The sequence below is a fragment of the Tinamus guttatus genome, unplaced genomic scaffold (genome assembly GCF_059628265.1).
Source record: "Tinamus guttatus ecotype Peru unplaced genomic scaffold, ASM5962826v1 Tinamus_guttatus_pri_ptg000381l, whole genome shotgun sequence".
Classification (NCBI taxonomy): domain Eukaryota; kingdom Metazoa; phylum Chordata; class Aves; order Tinamiformes; family Tinamidae; genus Tinamus; species Tinamus guttatus.
The window spans coordinates 727,085-744,191 of NW_028288915.1; positions in this window are offsets into that span (position 1 = coordinate 727,085).

Here is a 17,107-nt window from a genome sequence, read left to right on the forward strand (position 1 = left end):
ATATAGGCCCATGTCACCTGCTTTCCTAGGGTTAGCGGTAGGGTTAGGGTTAGGGTTAGAGCAGTGATGAAGCACAGAGCCCCATGTGGATTGTGGCTGTAAAGCACTTTGGAAAGGACATACGGGGCAATACCCAGTGTGCCCTTACGGCAACTTTTCTATCTCGTCTTTCATTGGCTTGATGAGTCCGGGTCCACGTCACCCCATTTCCTAGCGTTAGGGTTAGGCTTAGAGCAGGGGTCAAGTGCACAACCCCATGTGGAGTGCGCCTGCAAAGGACATCTGAAAGGACATGCGGGGCAGTGCAAAGTCTGCCCGTACGGCCACTTCCTGATTTTAGTAATCCATTGGCTTGGTGAATCCGTGTCCACTTCACCCCCTTTGCTAGGCTTAAGGTTAGCCTTAGGGTTAGAGCAGGGAGAAAGTGCAGAGGCCCATGTGGAATGTGGATGCAAAAGACCTGCCAAAGCACACGCGGGAAAACACAAAGTCTGCCCATACGACAACTCTTCTCTCTCTGTCTTCTGTTGCCTTGATGAATATAAGCCCATGTCACCTGCTTTCCTAGGGTTAGGGGTAGGCTTAGGGTTAGGGTTAGAGCAGTGATGAAGCACAGAGCCCCATGTGGATTGTGGCTGTAAAGCACTTTGGAAAGGACATACGGGGCAATAGCCAGTGTGCCCTTACGGCAACTTTTCTATCTCGTCTTTCATTGGCTTGATGAGTCCGGGTCCACCTCACCCCATTTCCTAGCGTTAGGGTTAGGCTTAGAGCAGGCGTGAAGTGCACAACCCCATGTGGAGTGCGCCTGCAAAGGACATCTGAAAGGACATGCGGGGCAGTGCAAAGTCTGCCCGTACGACCACTTCGTGATTTTAGTAATCCATTGGCTTGATGAATCCGTGTCCACTTCACCCCCTTTGCTAGGCTTAGGGTTAGGGTTAGGGTTGGAGCAGTGAGAAAGTGCAGAGGCTCATGTGGAATGTGGATGCAAAAGACCTGCCAAAGCTCACGCGGGAAAACACAACGTCTGCCAATACGACAACTCGTCTCTCTCTGTCTTCTGTTGCCTTGATGAATGCAGGCCCATGTCACCCGCTTTCCTAGGGTTAGCGGTAGGGTTAGGGTTAGGGTTAGAGCAGTGATGAAGCACAGAGCCCCATGTGGATTGTGGCTGCAAAGCACTTTGGAAAGGACATACGGGGCAATAGCCAGTGTGCCCTTACGGCAACTTTTCTATCTCGTCTTTCATTGGCTTGATGAGTCCGGGTCCACGTCACCCCATTTCCTAGCATTAGGGTTAGGCTTAGAGCAGGGGTGAAGTGCACAGCCCCATGTGGAGTGCGCCTGCAAAGGACATCTGAAAGGACATGCAGGGCCGCGCAAAGTCTGCCCGTACGGCCACTTCATGATTTTAGTAATCCATTGGCTTGGTGAATCCGTGTCCACTTCACCCCCTTTGCTAGGCTTAGGGTTAGGGTTAGGGTTAGAGTAGGGAGAAAGTGCAGAGGCCCATGTGGAATGTGGATGCAAAAGACCTGCCAAAGCTCACGCGGGACAACACAAAGTCTGCCCATACGACAACTCGTCTGTCTCTGTCTTCTGTTGCCTTGATGAATGCAGGCCCATGTCACCTGCTTTCCTAGGGTTAGCGGTAGGGTTAGGGTTAGGGTTAGAGCAGTGATGAAGCACAGAGCCCCATGTGGATTGTGGCTGTAAAGCACTTTGGAAAGGACATACGGGGCAATACCCAGTGTGCCCTTACGGCAACTTTTCTATCTCGTCTTTCATTGGCTTGATGAGTCCGGGTCCACGTCACCCCATTTCCTAGCGTTAGGGTTAGGCTTAGAGCAGGGGTGAAGTGCACAACCCCATGTGGAGTGCGCCTGCAAAGGACATCTGAAAGGACATGCGGGGCAGCGCAAAGTCTGCCCGTCCAGCCACTTCATGATTTTAGTAATGCATTGGCTTGATGAATCCGTGTCCACTTCACCCCCTTTGCTAGGCTTAGGGTTAGGGTTAGGGTTGGAGCAGGGAGAAAGTGCAGAGGCCCATGTGGAATGTGGATGCAAAAGACCTGCCAAAGCTCACGCGGGACAACACAAAGTCTGCCCATACGACAACTCTTCTCTCTCTGTCTTCTGTTGCCTTGATGAATGCAGGCCCATGTCACCTGCTTTCCTAGGGTTAGCGGTAGGGTTAGGGTTAGGGTTAGAGCAGTGATGAAGCACAGAGCCCCATGTGGATTGTGGCTGTAAAGCACTTTGGAAAGGACATACGGGGCAATAGCCAGTGTGCCCTTACGGCAACTTTTCTATCTCGTCTTTCATTGGCTTGATGAGTCCGGGTCCACGTCACCCCATTTCCTAGCGTTAGGGTTAGGCTTAGAGCAGGGGTGAAGTGCACAGCCCCATGTGGAGTGCGCCTGCAAAGGACATCTGAAAGGACATGCGGGGCAGCGCAAAGTCTGCCCGTACGACCACTTCATGATTTTAGTAATCCATTGGCTTGATGAATCCGTGTCCACTTCACCCCCTTAGCTAGGCTTAGGGTTAGGGTTAGGGTTGGAGCAGGGAGAAAGTGCAGAGGCCCATGTGGAATGTGGATGCAAAAGACCTGCCAAAGCACACGCGGGACAACACAAAGTCTGCCAATACGACAACTCGTCTCTCTCTGTCTTCTGTTGCCTTGATGAATGCAGGCCCATGTCACCCGCTTTCCTAGGGTTAGCGGTAGGGTTAGGGTTAGGTTTAGAGCAGTGATGAAGCACAGAGCCCCATGTGGATTGTGGCTGTAAAGCACTTTGGAAAGGACATACGGGGCAATAGCCAGTGTGCCCTTACGGCAACTTTTCTATCTCGTCTTTCATTGGCTTGATGAGTCCGGGTCCACGTCACCCCATTTCCTAGCATTAGGGTTAGGCTTAGAACAGGGGTGAAGTGCACAGCCCCATGTGGAGTGCGCCTGCAAAGGACATCTGAAAGGACATGCGGGGCAGCGCAAAGTCTGCCCGTACGGCCACTTCCTGATTTTAGTAATCCATTGGCTTGGTGAATCCGTGTCCACTTCACCCCCTTTGCTAGGCTTAAGGTTAGCCTTAGGGTTAGAGCAGGGAGAAAGTGCAGAGGCCCATGTGGAATGTAGATGCAAAAGACCTGCCAAAGCACACGCGGGACAACACAAAGTCTGCCCATACGACAACTCTTCTCTCTCTGTCTTCTGTTGCCTTGATGAATGCAGGCCCATGTCACCTGCTTTCCTAGGGTTAGCGGTAGGGTTAGGGTTAGGGTTAGAGCAGTGATGAAGCACAGAGCCCCATGTGGATTGTGGCTGTAAAGCACTTTGGAAAGGACATACGGGGCAATACCCAGTGTGCCCTTACGGCAACTTTTCTATCTCGTCTTTCATTGGCTTGATGAGTCCGGGTCCACGTCACCCCATTTCCTAGCATTAGGGTTAGGCTTAGAGCAGGGGTGAAGTGCACAACCCCATGTGGAGTGCGCCTGCAAAGGACATCTGAAAGGACATGCGGGGCAGCGCAAAGTCTGCCCGTACGGTCACTTCCTGATTTTAGTAATCCATTGGCTTGGTGAATCCGTGTCCACTTCACCCCCTTTGCTAGGCTTAAGGTTAGCCTTAGGGTTAGAGCAGGGAGAAAGTGCAGAGGCCCATGTGGAATGTGGATGCAAAAGACCTGCCAAAGCACACGCGGGAAAACACAAAGTCTGCCCATACGACAACTCTTCTCTCTCTGTCTTCTGTTGCCTTGATGAATGCAGGCCCATGTCACCTCTTTTCCTAGGGTTAGCGGTAGGGTTAGGGTTAGGGTTAGAGCAGTGATGAAGCACAGAGCCCCATGTGGATTGTGGCTGTAAAGCACTTTGGAAAGGACATACGGGGCAATACCCGGTGTGCCCTTACGGCAACATTTCTATCTCGTCTTTCATTGGCTTGATGAGTCCGGGTCCACGTCACCCCATTTCCTAGCGTTAGGGTTAGGCTTAGAGCAGGGGTGAAGTGCACAACCCCATGTGGAGTGCGCCTGCAAAGGACATCTGAAAGGACATGCGGGGCAGCGCAAAGTCTGCCCGTACGACCACTTCGTGATTTTAGTAATCCATTGGCTTGATGAATCCGTGTCCACTTCACCCCCTTTGCTAGGCTTAGGGTTAGGGTTAGGGTTGGAGCAGGGAGAAAGTGCAGAGGTCCATGTGGAATGTGGATGCAAAAGACCTGCCAAAGCACACGCGGGACAACACAAAGTCTGCCCATACGACAACTCGTCTCTCTCTGTCTTCTGTTGCCTTGATGAATGCAGGCCCATGTCACCTGCTTTCCTAGGGTTAGGGGTAGGGTTAGGGTTAGGGTTAGAGCAGTGATGAAGCACAGAGCCCCATGTGGATTGTGGCTGTAAAGCACTTTGGAAAGGACATACGGGGCAATAGCCAGTGTGCCCTTACGGCAACTTTTCTATCTCGTCTTTCATTGGCTTGATGAGTCCGGGTCCACGTCACCCCATTTCCTAGCATTAGGGTTAGGCTTAGAGCAGGGGTGAAGTGCACAACCCCATGTGGAGTGCGCCTGCAAAGGACATCTGAAAGGACATGCGGGGCAGCGCAAAGTCTGCCCGTACGGCCACTTCCTGATTTTAGTAATCCATTGGCTTGGTGAATCCGTGTCCACTTCACCCCCTTTGCTAGGCTTAAGGTTAGCCTTAGGGTTAGAGCAGGGAGAAAGTGCAGAGGCCCATGTGGAATGTGGATGCAAAAGACCTGCCAAAGCACACGCGGGAAAACACAAAGTCTGCCCATACGACAACTCTTCTCTCTCTGTCTTCTGTTGCCTTGATGAATATAGGCCCATGTCACCTGCTTTCCTAGGGTTAGGGGTAGGGTTAGGGTTAGGGTTAGAGCAGTGATGAAGCACGGAGCCCCATGTGGATTGTGGCTATAAAGCACTTTGGAAAGGACATACGCGGCAATACCCAGTGTGCCCTTACGGCAACTTTTCTATCTCGTCTTTCATTGGCTTGATGAGTCCGGGTCCACGTCACCCCATTTCCTAGCGTTAGGGTTAGGCTTAGAGCAGGGGTGAAGTGCACAGCCCCATGTGGAGTGCGCCTGCAAAGGACATCTGAAAGGACATGCAGGGCCGCGCAAAGTCTGCCCGTACGGCCCCTTCCTGATTTTAGTAATCCATTGGCTTTGTGAATCCGTGTCCACTTCACCCCCTTTGCTAGGCTTAGGGTTAGGGTTAGGGTTGGAGCAGGGAGAAAGTGCAGAGGCCCATGTGGAATGTGGATGCAAAAGACCTGCCAAAGCACACGCGGGACAACACAAAGTCTGCCCATACGACAACTCGTCTCTCTCTGTCTTCTGTTGCCTTGATGAATGCAGGCCCATGTCACCTGCTTTCCTAGGGTTAGCGGTAGGGTTAGGGTTAGGGTTAGAGCAGTGATGAAGCACAGAGCCCCATGTGGATTGTGGCTGTAAAGCACTTTGGAAAGGACATACGGGGCAATAGCCAGTGTGCCCTTACGGCAACTTTTCTATCTCGTCTTTCATTGGCTTGATGAGTCCGGGTCCACGTCACCCCATTTCCTAGTGTTAGGGTTAGGCTTAGAGCAGGAGTGAAGTGCACAACCCCATGTGGAGTGCGCCTGCAAAGGACATCTGAAAGGACATGCACGGCAGCGCAAAGTCTGCCCGTACGGCCACTTCCTGATTTTAGTAATCCATTGGCTTGGTGAATCCGTGTCCACTTCACCCCCTTTGCTAGGCTTAAGGTTAGCCTTAGGGTTAGAGCAGGGAGAAAGTGCAGAGGCCCATGTGGAATGTGGATGCAAAAGACCTGCCAAAGCACACGCGGGAAAACACAAAGTCTGCCCATACGACAACTCTTCTCTCTCTGTCTTCTGTTGCCTTGATGAATGCTTGCCCATGTCACCTCTTTTCCTAGGGTTAGCGGTAGGGTTAGGGTTAGGGTTAGAGCAGTGATGAAGCACAGAGCCCCATGTGGATTGTGGCTGTAAAGCACTTTGGAAAGGACATACGGGGCAATACCCGGTGTGCCCTTACGGCAACATTTCTATCTCGTCTTTCATTGGCTTGATGAGTCCGGGTCCACGTCACCCCATTTCCTAGCGTTAGGGTTAGGCTTAGAGCAGGGGTGAAGTGCACAACCCCATGTGGAGTGCGCCTGCAAAGGACATCTGAAAGGACATGCGGGGCAGCGCAAAGTCTGCCCGTACGACCACTTCGTGATTTTAGTAATCCATTGGCTTGATGAATCCGTGTCCACTTCACCCCCTTTGCTAGGCTTAGGGTTAGGGTTAGGGTTGGAGCAGGGAGAAAGTGCAGAGGCTCATGTGGAATGTGGATGCAAAAGACCTGCCAAAGCTCACGCGGGAAAACACAACGTCTGCCAATACGACAACTCGTCTCTCTCTGTCTTCTGTTGCCTTGATGAATGCAGGCCCATGTCACCCGCTTTCCTAGGGTTAGCGGTAGGGTTAGGGTTAGGGTTAGAGCAGTGATGAAGCACAGAGCCCCATGTGGATTGTGGCTGCAAAGCACTTTGGAAAGGACATACGGGGCAATAGCCAGTGTGCCCTTACGGCAACTTTTCTATCTCGTCTTTCATTGGCTTGATGAGTCCGGGTCCACGTCACCCCATTTCCTAGCATTAGGGTTAGGCTTAGAGCAGGGGTGAAGTGCACAGCCCCATGTGGAGTGCGCCTGCAAAGGACATCTGAAAGGACATGCAGGGCCGCGCAAAGTCTGCCCGTACGGCCACTTCATGATTTTAGTAATCCATTGGCTTGGTGAATCCGTGTCCACTTCACCCCCTTTGCTAGGCTTAGGGTTAGGGTTAGGGTTAGAGTAGGGAGAAAGTGCAGAGGCCCATGTGGAATGTGGATGCAAAAGACCTGCCAAAGCTCACGCGGGACAACACAAAGTCTGCCCATACGACAACTCGTCTGTCTCTGTCTTCTGTTGCCTTGATGAATGCAGGCCCATGTCACCTGCTTTCCTAGGGTTAGCGGTAGGGTTAGGGTTAGGGTTAGAGCAGTGATGAAGCACAGAGCCCCATGTGGATTGTGGCTGTAAAGCACTTTGGAAAGGACATACGGGGCAATACCCAGTGTGCCCTTACGGCAACTTTTCTATCTCGTCTTTCATTGGCTTGATGAGTCCGGGTCCACGTCACCCCATTTCCTAGCGTTAGGGTTAGGCTTAGAGCAGGGGTGAAGTGCACAACCCCATGTGGAGTGCGCCTGCAAAGGACATCTGAAAGGACATGCGGGGCAGCGCAAAGTCTGCCCGTCCAGCCACTTCATGATTTTAGTAATGCATTGGCTTGATGAATCCGTGTCCACTTCACCCCCTTTGCTAGGCTTAGGGTTAGGGTTAGGGTTGGAGCAGGGAGAAAGTGCAGAGGCCCATGTGGAATGTGGATGCAAAAGACCTGCCAAAGCTCACGCGGGACAACACAAAGTCTGCCCATACGACAACTCTTCTCTCTCTGTCTTCTGTTGCCTTGATGAATGCAGGCCCATGTCACCTGCTTTCCTAGGGTTAGCGGTAGGGTTAGGGTTAGGGTTAGAGCAGTGATGAAGCACAGAGCCCCATGTGGATTGTGGCTGTAAAGCACTTTGGAAAGGACATACGGGGCAATAGCCAGTGTGCCCTTACGGCAACTTTTCTATCTCGTCTTTCATTGGCTTGATGAGTCCGGGTCCACGTCACCCCATTTCCTAGCGTTAGGGTTAGGCTTAGAGCAGGGGTGAAGTGCACAGCCCCATGTGGAGTGCGCCTGCAAAGGACATCTGAAAGGACATGCGGGGCAGCGCAAAGTCTGCCCGTACGACCACTTCATGATTTTAGTAATCCATTGGCTTGATGAATCCGTGTCCACTTCACCCCCTTAGCTAGGCTTAGGGTTAGGGTTAGGGTTGGAGCAGGGAGAAAGTGCAGAGGCCCATGTGGAATGTGGATGCAAAAGACCTGCCAAAGCACACGCGGGACAACACAAAGTCTGCCAATACGACAACTCGTCTCTCTCTGTCTTCTGTTGCCTTGATGAATGCAGGCCCATGTCACCCGCTTTCCTAGGGTTAGCGGTAGGGTTAGGGTTAGGTTTAGAGCAGTGATGAAGCACAGAGCCCCATGTGGATTGTGGCTGTAAAGCACTTTGGAAAGGACATACGGGGCAATAGCCAGTGTGCCCTTACGGCAACTTTTCTATCTCGTCTTTCATTGGCTTGATGAGTCCGGGTCCACGTCACCCCATTTCCTAGCATTAGGGTTAGGCTTAGAACAGGGGTGAAGTGCACAGCCCCATGTGGAGTGCGCCTGCAAAGGACATCTGAAAGGACATGCGGGGCAGCGCAAAGTCTGCCCGTACGGCCACTTCCTGATTTTAGTAATCCATTGGCTTGGTGAATCCGTGTCCACTTCACCCCCTTTGCTAGGCTTAAGGTTAGCCTTAGGGTTAGAGCAGGGAGAAAGTGCAGAGGCCCATGTGGAATGTAGATGCAAAAGACCTGCCAAAGCACACGCGGGACAACACAAAGTCTGCCCATACGACAACTCTTCTCTCTCTGTCTTCTGTTGCCTTGATGAATGCAGGCCCATGTCACCTGCTTTCCTAGGGTTAGCGGTAGGGTTAGGGTTAGGGTTAGAGCAGTGATGAAGCACAGAGCCCCATGTGGATTGTGGCTGTAAAGCACTTTGGAAAGGACATACGGGGCAATACCCAGTGTGCCCTTACGGCAACTTTTCTATCTCGTCTTTCATTGGCTTGATGAGTCCGGGTCCACGTCACCCCATTTCCTAGCATTAGGGTTAGGCTTAGAGCAGGGGTGAAGTGCACAACCCCATGTGGAGTGCGCCTGCAAAGGACATCTGAAAGGACATGCGGGGCAGCGCAAAGTCTGCCCGTACGGTCACTTCCTGATTTTAGTAATCCATTGGCTTGGTGAATCCGTGTCCACTTCACCCCCTTTGCTAGGCTTAAGGTTAGCCTTAGGGTTAGAGCAGGGAGAAAGTGCAGAGGCCCATGTGGAATGTGGATGCAAAAGACCTGCCAAAGCACACGCGGGAAAACACAAAGTCTGCCCATACGACAACTCTTCTCTCTCTGTCTTCTGTTGCCTTGATGAATGCAGGCCCATGTCACCTCTTTTCCTAGGGTTAGCGGTAGGGTTAGGGTTAGGGTTAGAGCAGTGATGAAGCACAGAGCCCCATGTGGATTGTGGCTGTAAAGCACTTTGGAAAGGACATACGGGGCAATACCCGGTGTGCCCTTACGGCAACATTTCTATCTCGTCTTTCATTGGCTTGATGAGTCCGGGTCCACGTCACCCCATTTCCTAGCGTTAGGGTTAGGCTTAGAGCAGGGGTGAAGTGCACAACCCCATGTGGAGTGCGCCTGCAAAGGACATCTGAAAGGACATGCGGGGCAGCGCAAAGTCTGCCCGTACGACCACTTCGTGATTTTAGTAATCCATTGGCTTGATGAATCCGTGTCCACTTCACCCCCTTTGCTAGGCTTAGGGTTAGGGTTAGGGTTGGAGCAGGGAGAAAGTGCAGAGGTCCATGTGGAATGTGGATGCAAAAGACCTGCCAAAGCACACGCGGGACAACACAAAGTCTGCCCATACGACAACTCGTCTCTCTCTGTCTTCTGTTGCCTTGATGAATGCAGGCCCATGTCACCTGCTTTCCTAGGGTTAGGGGTAGGGTTAGGGTTAGGGTTAGAGCAGTGATGAAGCACAGAGCCCCATGTGGATTGTGGCTGTAAAGCACTTTGGAAAGGACATACGGGGCAATAGCCAGTGTGCCCTTACGGCAACTTTTCTATCTCGTCTTTCATTGGCTTGATGAGTCCGGGTCCACGTCACCCCATTTCCTAGCATTAGGGTTAGGCTTAGAGCAGGGGTGAAGTGCACAACCCCATGTGGAGTGCGCCTGCAAAGGACATCTGAAAGGACATGCGGGGCAGCGCAAAGTCTGCCCGTACGGCCACTTCCTGATTTTAGTAATCCATTGGCTTGGTGAATCCGTGTCCACTTCACCCCCTTTGCTAGGCTTAAGGTTAGCCTTAGGGTTAGAGCAGGGAGAAAGTGCAGAGGCCCATGTGGAATGTGGATGCAAAAGACCTGCCAAAGCACACGCGGGAAAACACAAAGTCTGCCCATACGACAACTCTTCTCTCTCTGTCTTCTGTTGCCTTGATGAATATAGGCCCATGTCACCTGCTTTCCTAGGGTTAGGGGTAGGGTTAGGGTTAGGGTTAGAGCAGTGATGAAGCACGGAGCCCCATGTGGATTGTGGCTATAAAGCACTTTGGAAAGGACATACGCGGCAATACCCAGTGTGCCCTTACGGCAACTTTTCTATCTCGTCTTTCATTGGCTTGATGAGTCCGGGTCCACGTCACCCCATTTCCTAGCGTTAGGGTTAGGCTTAGAGCAGGGGTGAAGTGCACAGCCCCATGTGGAGTGCGCCTGCAAAGGACATCTGAAAGGACATGCAGGGCCGCGCAAAGTCTGCCCGTACGGCCCCTTCCTGATTTTAGTAATCCATTGGCTTTGTGAATCCGTGTCCACTTCACCCCCTTTGCTAGGCTTAGGGTTAGGGTTAGGGTTGGAGCAGGGAGAAAGTGCAGAGGCCCATGTGGAATGTGGATGCAAAAGACCTGCCAAAGCACACGCGGGACAACACAAAGTCTGCCCATACGACAACTCGTCTCTCTCTGTCTTCTGTTGCCTTGATGAATGCAGGCCCATGTCACCTGCTTTCCTAGGGTTAGCGGTAGGGTTAGGGTTAGGGTTAGAGCAGTGATGAAGCACAGAGCCCCATGTGGATTGTGGCTGTAAAGCACTTTGGAAAGGACATACGGGGCAATAGCCAGTGTGCCCTTACGGCAACTTTTCTATCTCGTCTTTCATTGGCTTGATGAGTCCGGGTCCACGTCACCCCATTTCCTAGTGTTAGGGTTAGGCTTAGAGCAGGAGTGAAGTGCACAACCCCATGTGGAGTGCGCCTGCAAAGGACATCTGAAAGGACATGCACGGCAGCGCAAAGTCTGCCCGTACGGCCACTTCCTGATTTTAGTAATCCATTGGCTTGGTGAATCCGTGTCCACTTCACCCCCTTTGCTAGGCTTAAGGTTAGCCTTAGGGTTAGAGCAGGGAGAAAGTGCAGAGGCCCATGTGGAATGTGGATGCAAAAGACCTGCCAAAGCACACGCGGGAAAACACAAAGTCTGCCCATACGACAACTCTTCTCTCTCTGTCTTCTGTTGCCTTGATGAATGCTTGCCCATGTCACCTCTTTTCCTAGGGTTAGCGGTAGGGTTAGGGTTAGGGTTAGAGCAGTGATGAAGCACAGAGCCCCATGTGGATTGTGGCTGTAAAGCACTTTGGAAAGGACATACGGGGCAATACCCGGTGTGCCCTTACGGCAACATTTCTATCTCGTCTTTCATTGGCTTGATGAGTCCGGGTCCACGTCACCCCATTTCCTAGCGTTAGGGTTAGGCTTAGAGCAGGGGTGAAGTGCACAACCCCATGTGGAGTGCGCCTGCAAAGGACATCTGAAAGGACATGCGGGGCAGCGCAAAGTCTGCCCGTACGACCACTTCGTGATTTTAGTAATCCATTGGCTTGATGAATCCGTGTCCACTTCACCCCCTTTGCTAGGCTTAGGGTTAGGGTTAGGGTTGGAGCAGGGAGAAAGTGCAGAGGTCCATGTGGAATGTGGATGCAAAAGACCTGCCAAAGCACACGCGGGACAACACAAAGTCTGCCCATACGACAACTCGTCTCTCTCTGTCTTCTGTTGCCTTGATGAATGCAGGCCCATGTCACCTGCTTTCCTAGGGTTAGCGGTAGGGTTAGGGTTAGGGTTAGAGCAGTGATGAAGCACAGAGCCCCATGTGGATTGTGGCTGTAAAGCACTTTGGAAAGGACATACGGGGCAATAGCCAGTGTGCCCTTACGGCAACTTTTCTATCTCGTCTTTCATTGGCTTGATGAGTCCGGGTCCACGTCACCCCATTTCCTAGAATTAGGGTTAGGCTTAGAGCAGGGGTGAAGTGCACAGCCCCATGTGGAGTGCGCCTGCAAAGGACATCTGAAAGGACATGCGGGGCAGCGCAAAGTCTGCCCGTACGGCCACTTCCTGATTTTAGTAATCCATTGGCTTGGTGAATCCGTGTCCACTTCACCCCCTTTGCTAGGCTTAAGGTTAGCCTTAGGGTTAGAGCAGGGAGAAAGTGCAGAGGCCCATGTGGAATGTGGATGCAAAAGACCTGCCAAAGCACACGCGGGAAAACACAAAGTCTGCCCATACGACAACTCTTCTCTCTCTGTCTTCTGTTGCCTTGATGAATATAGGCCCATGTCACCTGCTTTCCTAGGGTTAGGGGTAGGGTTAGGGTTAGGGTTAGAGCAGTGATGAAGCACGGAGCCCCATGTGGATTGTGGCTATAAAGCACTTTGGAAAGGACATACGCGGCAATACCCAGTGTGCCCTTACGGCAACTTTTCTATCTCGTCTTTCATTGGCTTGATGAGTCCGGGTCCACGTCACCCCATTTCCTAGCGTTAGGGTTAGGCTTAGAGCAGGGGTGAAGTGCACAGCCCCATGTGGAGTGCGCCTGCAAAGGACATCTGAAAGGACATGCAGGGCCGCGCAAAGTCTGCCCGTACGGCCCCTTCCTGATTTTAGTAATCCATTGGCTTTGTGAATCCGTGTCCACTTCACCCCCTTTGCTAGGCTTAGGGTTAGGGTTAGGGTTGGAGCAGGGAGAAAGTGCAGAGGCCCATGTGGAATGTGGATGCAAAAGACCTGCCAAAGCACACGCGGGACAACACAAAGTCTGCCCATACGACAACTCGTCTCTCTCTGTCTTCTGTTGCCTTGATGAATGCAGGCCCATGTCACCTGCTTTCCTAGGGTTAGCGGTAGGGTTAGGGTTAGGGTTAGAGCAGTGATGAAGCACAGAGCCCCATGTGGATTGTGGCTGTAAAGCACTTTGGAAAGGACATACGGGGCAATAGCCAGTGTGCCCTTACGGCATTTTTTCTATCTCGTCTTTCATTGGCTTGATGAGTCCGGGTCCACGTCACCCCATTTCCTAGTGTTAGGGTTAGGCTTAGAGCAGGAGTGAAGTGCACAACCCCATGTGGAGTGCGCCTGCAAAGGACATCTGAAAGGACATGCACGGCAGCGCAAAGTCTGCCCGTACGGCCACTTCCTGATTTTAGTAATCCATTGGCTTGGTGAATCCGTGTCCACTTCACCCCCTTTGCTAGGCTTAAGGTTAGCCTTAGGGTTAGAGCAGGGAGAAAGTGCAGAGGCCCATGTGGAATGTGGATGCAAAAGACCTGCCAAAGCACACGCGGGAAAACACAAAGTCTGCCCATACGACAACTCTTCTCTCTCTGTCTTCTGTTGCCTTGATGAATGCTTGCCCATGTCACCTCTTTTCCTAGGGTTAGCGGTAGGGTTAGGGTTAGAGCAGTGATGAAGCACAGAGCCCCATGTGGATTGTGGCTGTAAAGCACTTTGGAAAGGACATACGGGGCAATACCCGGTGTGCCCTTACGGCAACATTTCTATCTCGTCTTTCATTGGCTTGATGAGTCCGGGTCCACGTCACCCCATTTCCTAGCGTTAGGGTTAGGCTTAGAGCAGGGGTGAAGTGCACAACCCCATGTGGAGTGCGCCTGCAAAGGACATCTGAAAGGACATGCGGGGCAGCGCAAAGTCTGCCCGTACGACCACTTCCTGATTTTAGTAATCCATTAGCTTGATGAATCCGTGTCCACTTCACCCCCTTTGCTAGGCTTAGGGTTAGGGTTAGGGTTGGAGCAGGGAGAAAGTGCAGAGGTCCATGTGGAATGTGGATGCAAAAGACCTGCCAAAGCACACGCGGGACAACACAAAGTCTGCCCATACGACAACTCGTCTCTCTCTGTCTTCTGTTGCCTTGATGAATGCAGGCCCATGTCACCTGCTTTCCTAGGGTTAGCGGTAGGGTTAGGGTTAGGGTTAGAGCAGTGATGAAGCACAGAGCCCCATGTGGATTGTGGCTGTAAAGCACTTTGGAAAGGACATACGGGGCAATAGCCAGTGTGCCCTTACGGCAACTTTTCTATCTCGTCTTTCATTGGCTTGATGAGTCCGGGTCCACGTCACCCCATTTCCTAGCATTAGGGTTAGGCTTAGAGCAGGGGTGAAGTGCACAGCCCCATGTGGAGTGCGCCTGCAAAGGACATCTGAAAGGACATGCGGGGCAGCGCAAAGTCTGCCCGTACGGCCACTTCCTGATTTTAGTAATCCATTGGCTTGGTGAATCCGTGTCCACTTCACCCCCTTTGCTAGGCTTAAGGTTAGCCTTAGGGTTAGAGCAGGGAGAAAGTGCAGAGGCCCATGTGGAATGTGGATGCAAAAGACCTGCCAAAGCACACGCGGGAAAACACAAAGTCTGCCCATACGACAACTCTTCTCTCTCTGTCTTCTGTTGCCTTGATGAATATAGGCCCATGTCACCTGCTTTCCTAGGGTTAGGGGTAGGGTTAGGGTTAGGGTTAGAGCAGTGATGAAGCACGGAGCCCCATGTGGATTGTGGCTATAAAGCACTTTGGAAAGGACATACGCGGCAATACCCAGTGTGCCCTTACGGCAACTTTTCTATCTCGTCTTTCATTGGCTTGATGAGTCCGGGTCCACGTCACCCCATTTCCTAGCGTTAGGGTTAGGCTTAGAGCAGGGGTGAAGTGCACAGCCCCATGTGGAGTGCGCCTGCAAAGGACATCTGAAAGGACATGCAGGGCCGCGCAAAGTCTGCCCGTACGGCCCCTTCCTGATTTTAGTAATCCATTGGCTTTGTGAATCCGTGTCCACTTCACCCCCTTTGCTAGGCTTAGGGTTAGGGTTAGGGTTGGAGCAGGGAGAAAGTGCAGAGGCCCATGTGGAATGTGGATGCAAAAGACCTGCCAAAGCACACGCGGGACAACACAAAGTCTGCCCATACGACAACTCGTCTCTCTCTGTCTTCTGTTGCCTTGATGAATGCAGGCCCATGTCACCTGCTTTCCTAGGGTTAGCGGTAGGGTTAGGGTTAGGGTTAGAGCAGTGATGAAGCACAGAGCCCCATGTGGATTGTGGCTGTAAAGCACTTTGGAAAGGACATACGGGGCAATAGCCAGTGTGCCCTTACGGCATTTTTTCTATCTCGTCTTTCATTGGCTTGATGAGTCCGGGTCCACGTCACCCCATTTCCTAGTGTTAGGGTTAGGCTTAGAGCAGGAGTGAAGTGCACAACCCCATGTGGAGTGCGCCTGCAAAGGACATCTGAAAGGACATGCACGGCAGCGCAAAGTCTGCCCGTACGGCCACTTCCTGATTTTAGTAATCCATTGGCTTGGTGAATCCGTGTCCACTTCACCCCCTTTGCTAGGCTTAAGGTTAGCCTTAGGGTTAGAGCAGGGAGAAAGTGCAGAGGCCCATGTGGAATGTGGATGCAAAAGACCTGCCAAAGCACACGCGGGAAAACACAAAGTCTGCCCATACGACAACTCTTCTCTCTCTGTCTTCTGTTGCCTTGATGAATGCTTGCCCATGTCACCTCTTTTCCTAGGGTTAGCGGTAGGGTTAGGGTTAGAGCAGTGATGAAGCACAGAGCCCCATGTGGATTGTGGCTGTAAAGCACTTTGGAAAGGACATACGGGGCAATACCCGGTGTGCCCTTACGGCAACATTTCTATCTCGTCTTTCATTGGCTTGATGAGTCCGGGTCCACGTCACCCCATTTCCTAGCGTTAGGGTTAGGCTTAGAGCAGGGGTGAAGTGCACAACCCCATGTGGAGTGCGCCTGCAAAGGACATCTGAAAGGACATGCGGGGCAGCGCAAAGTCTGCCCGTACGACCACTTCGTGATTTTAGTAATCCATTGGCTTGATGAATCCGTGTCCACTTCACCCCCTTTGCTAGGCTTAGGGTTAGGGTTAGGGTTGGAGCAGGGAGAAAGTGCAGAGGTCCATGTGGAATGTGGATGCAAAAGACCTGCCAAAGCACACGCGGGACAACACAAAGTCTGCCCATACGACAACTCGTCTCTCTCTGTCTTCTGTTGCCTTGATGAATGCAGGCCCATGTCACCTGCTTTCCTAGGGTTAGCGGTAGGGTTAGGGTTAGGGTTAGAGCAGTGATGAAGCACAGAGCCCCATGTGGATTGTGGCTGTAAAGCACTTTGGAAAGGACATACGGGGCAATAGCCAGTGTGCCCTTACGGCAACTTTTCTATCTCGTCTTTCATTGGCTTGATGAGTCCGGGTCCACGTCACCCCATTTCCTAGCGTTAGGGTTAGGCTTAGAGCAGGGGTGAAGTGCACAACCCCATGTGGAGTGCGCCTGCAAAGGACATCTGAAAGGACATGCGGGGCAGCGCAAAGTCTGCCCGTACGACCACTTCGTGATTTTAGTAATCCATTGGCTTGATGAATCCGTGTCCACTTCACCCCCTTTGCTAGGCTTAGGGTTAGGGTTAGGGTTGGAGCAGGGAGAAAGTGCAGAGGTCCATGTGGAATGTGGATGCAAAAGACCTGCCAAAGCACACGCGGGACAACACAAAGTCTGCCCATACGACAACTCGTCTCTCTCTGTCTTCTGTTGCCTTGATGAATGCAGGCCCATGTCACCTGCTTTCCTAGGGTTAGCGGTAGGGTTAGGGTTAGGGTTAGAGCAGTGATGAAGCACAGAGCCCCATGTGGATTGTGGCTGTAAAGCACTTTGGAAAGGACATACGGGGCAATAGCCAGTGTGCCCTTACGGCAACTTTTCTATCTCGTCTTTCATTGGCTTGATGAGTCCGGGTCCACGTCACCCCATTTCCTAGCATTAGGGTTAGGCTTAGAGCAGGGGTGAAGTGCACAGCCCCATGTGGAGTGCGCCTGCAAAGGACATCTGAAAGGACATGCGGGGCAGCGCAAAGTCTGCCCGTACGGCCACTTCCTGATTTTAGTAATCCATTGGCTTGGTGAATCCGTGTCCACTTCACCCCCTTTGCTAGGCTTAAGGTTAGCCTTAGGGTT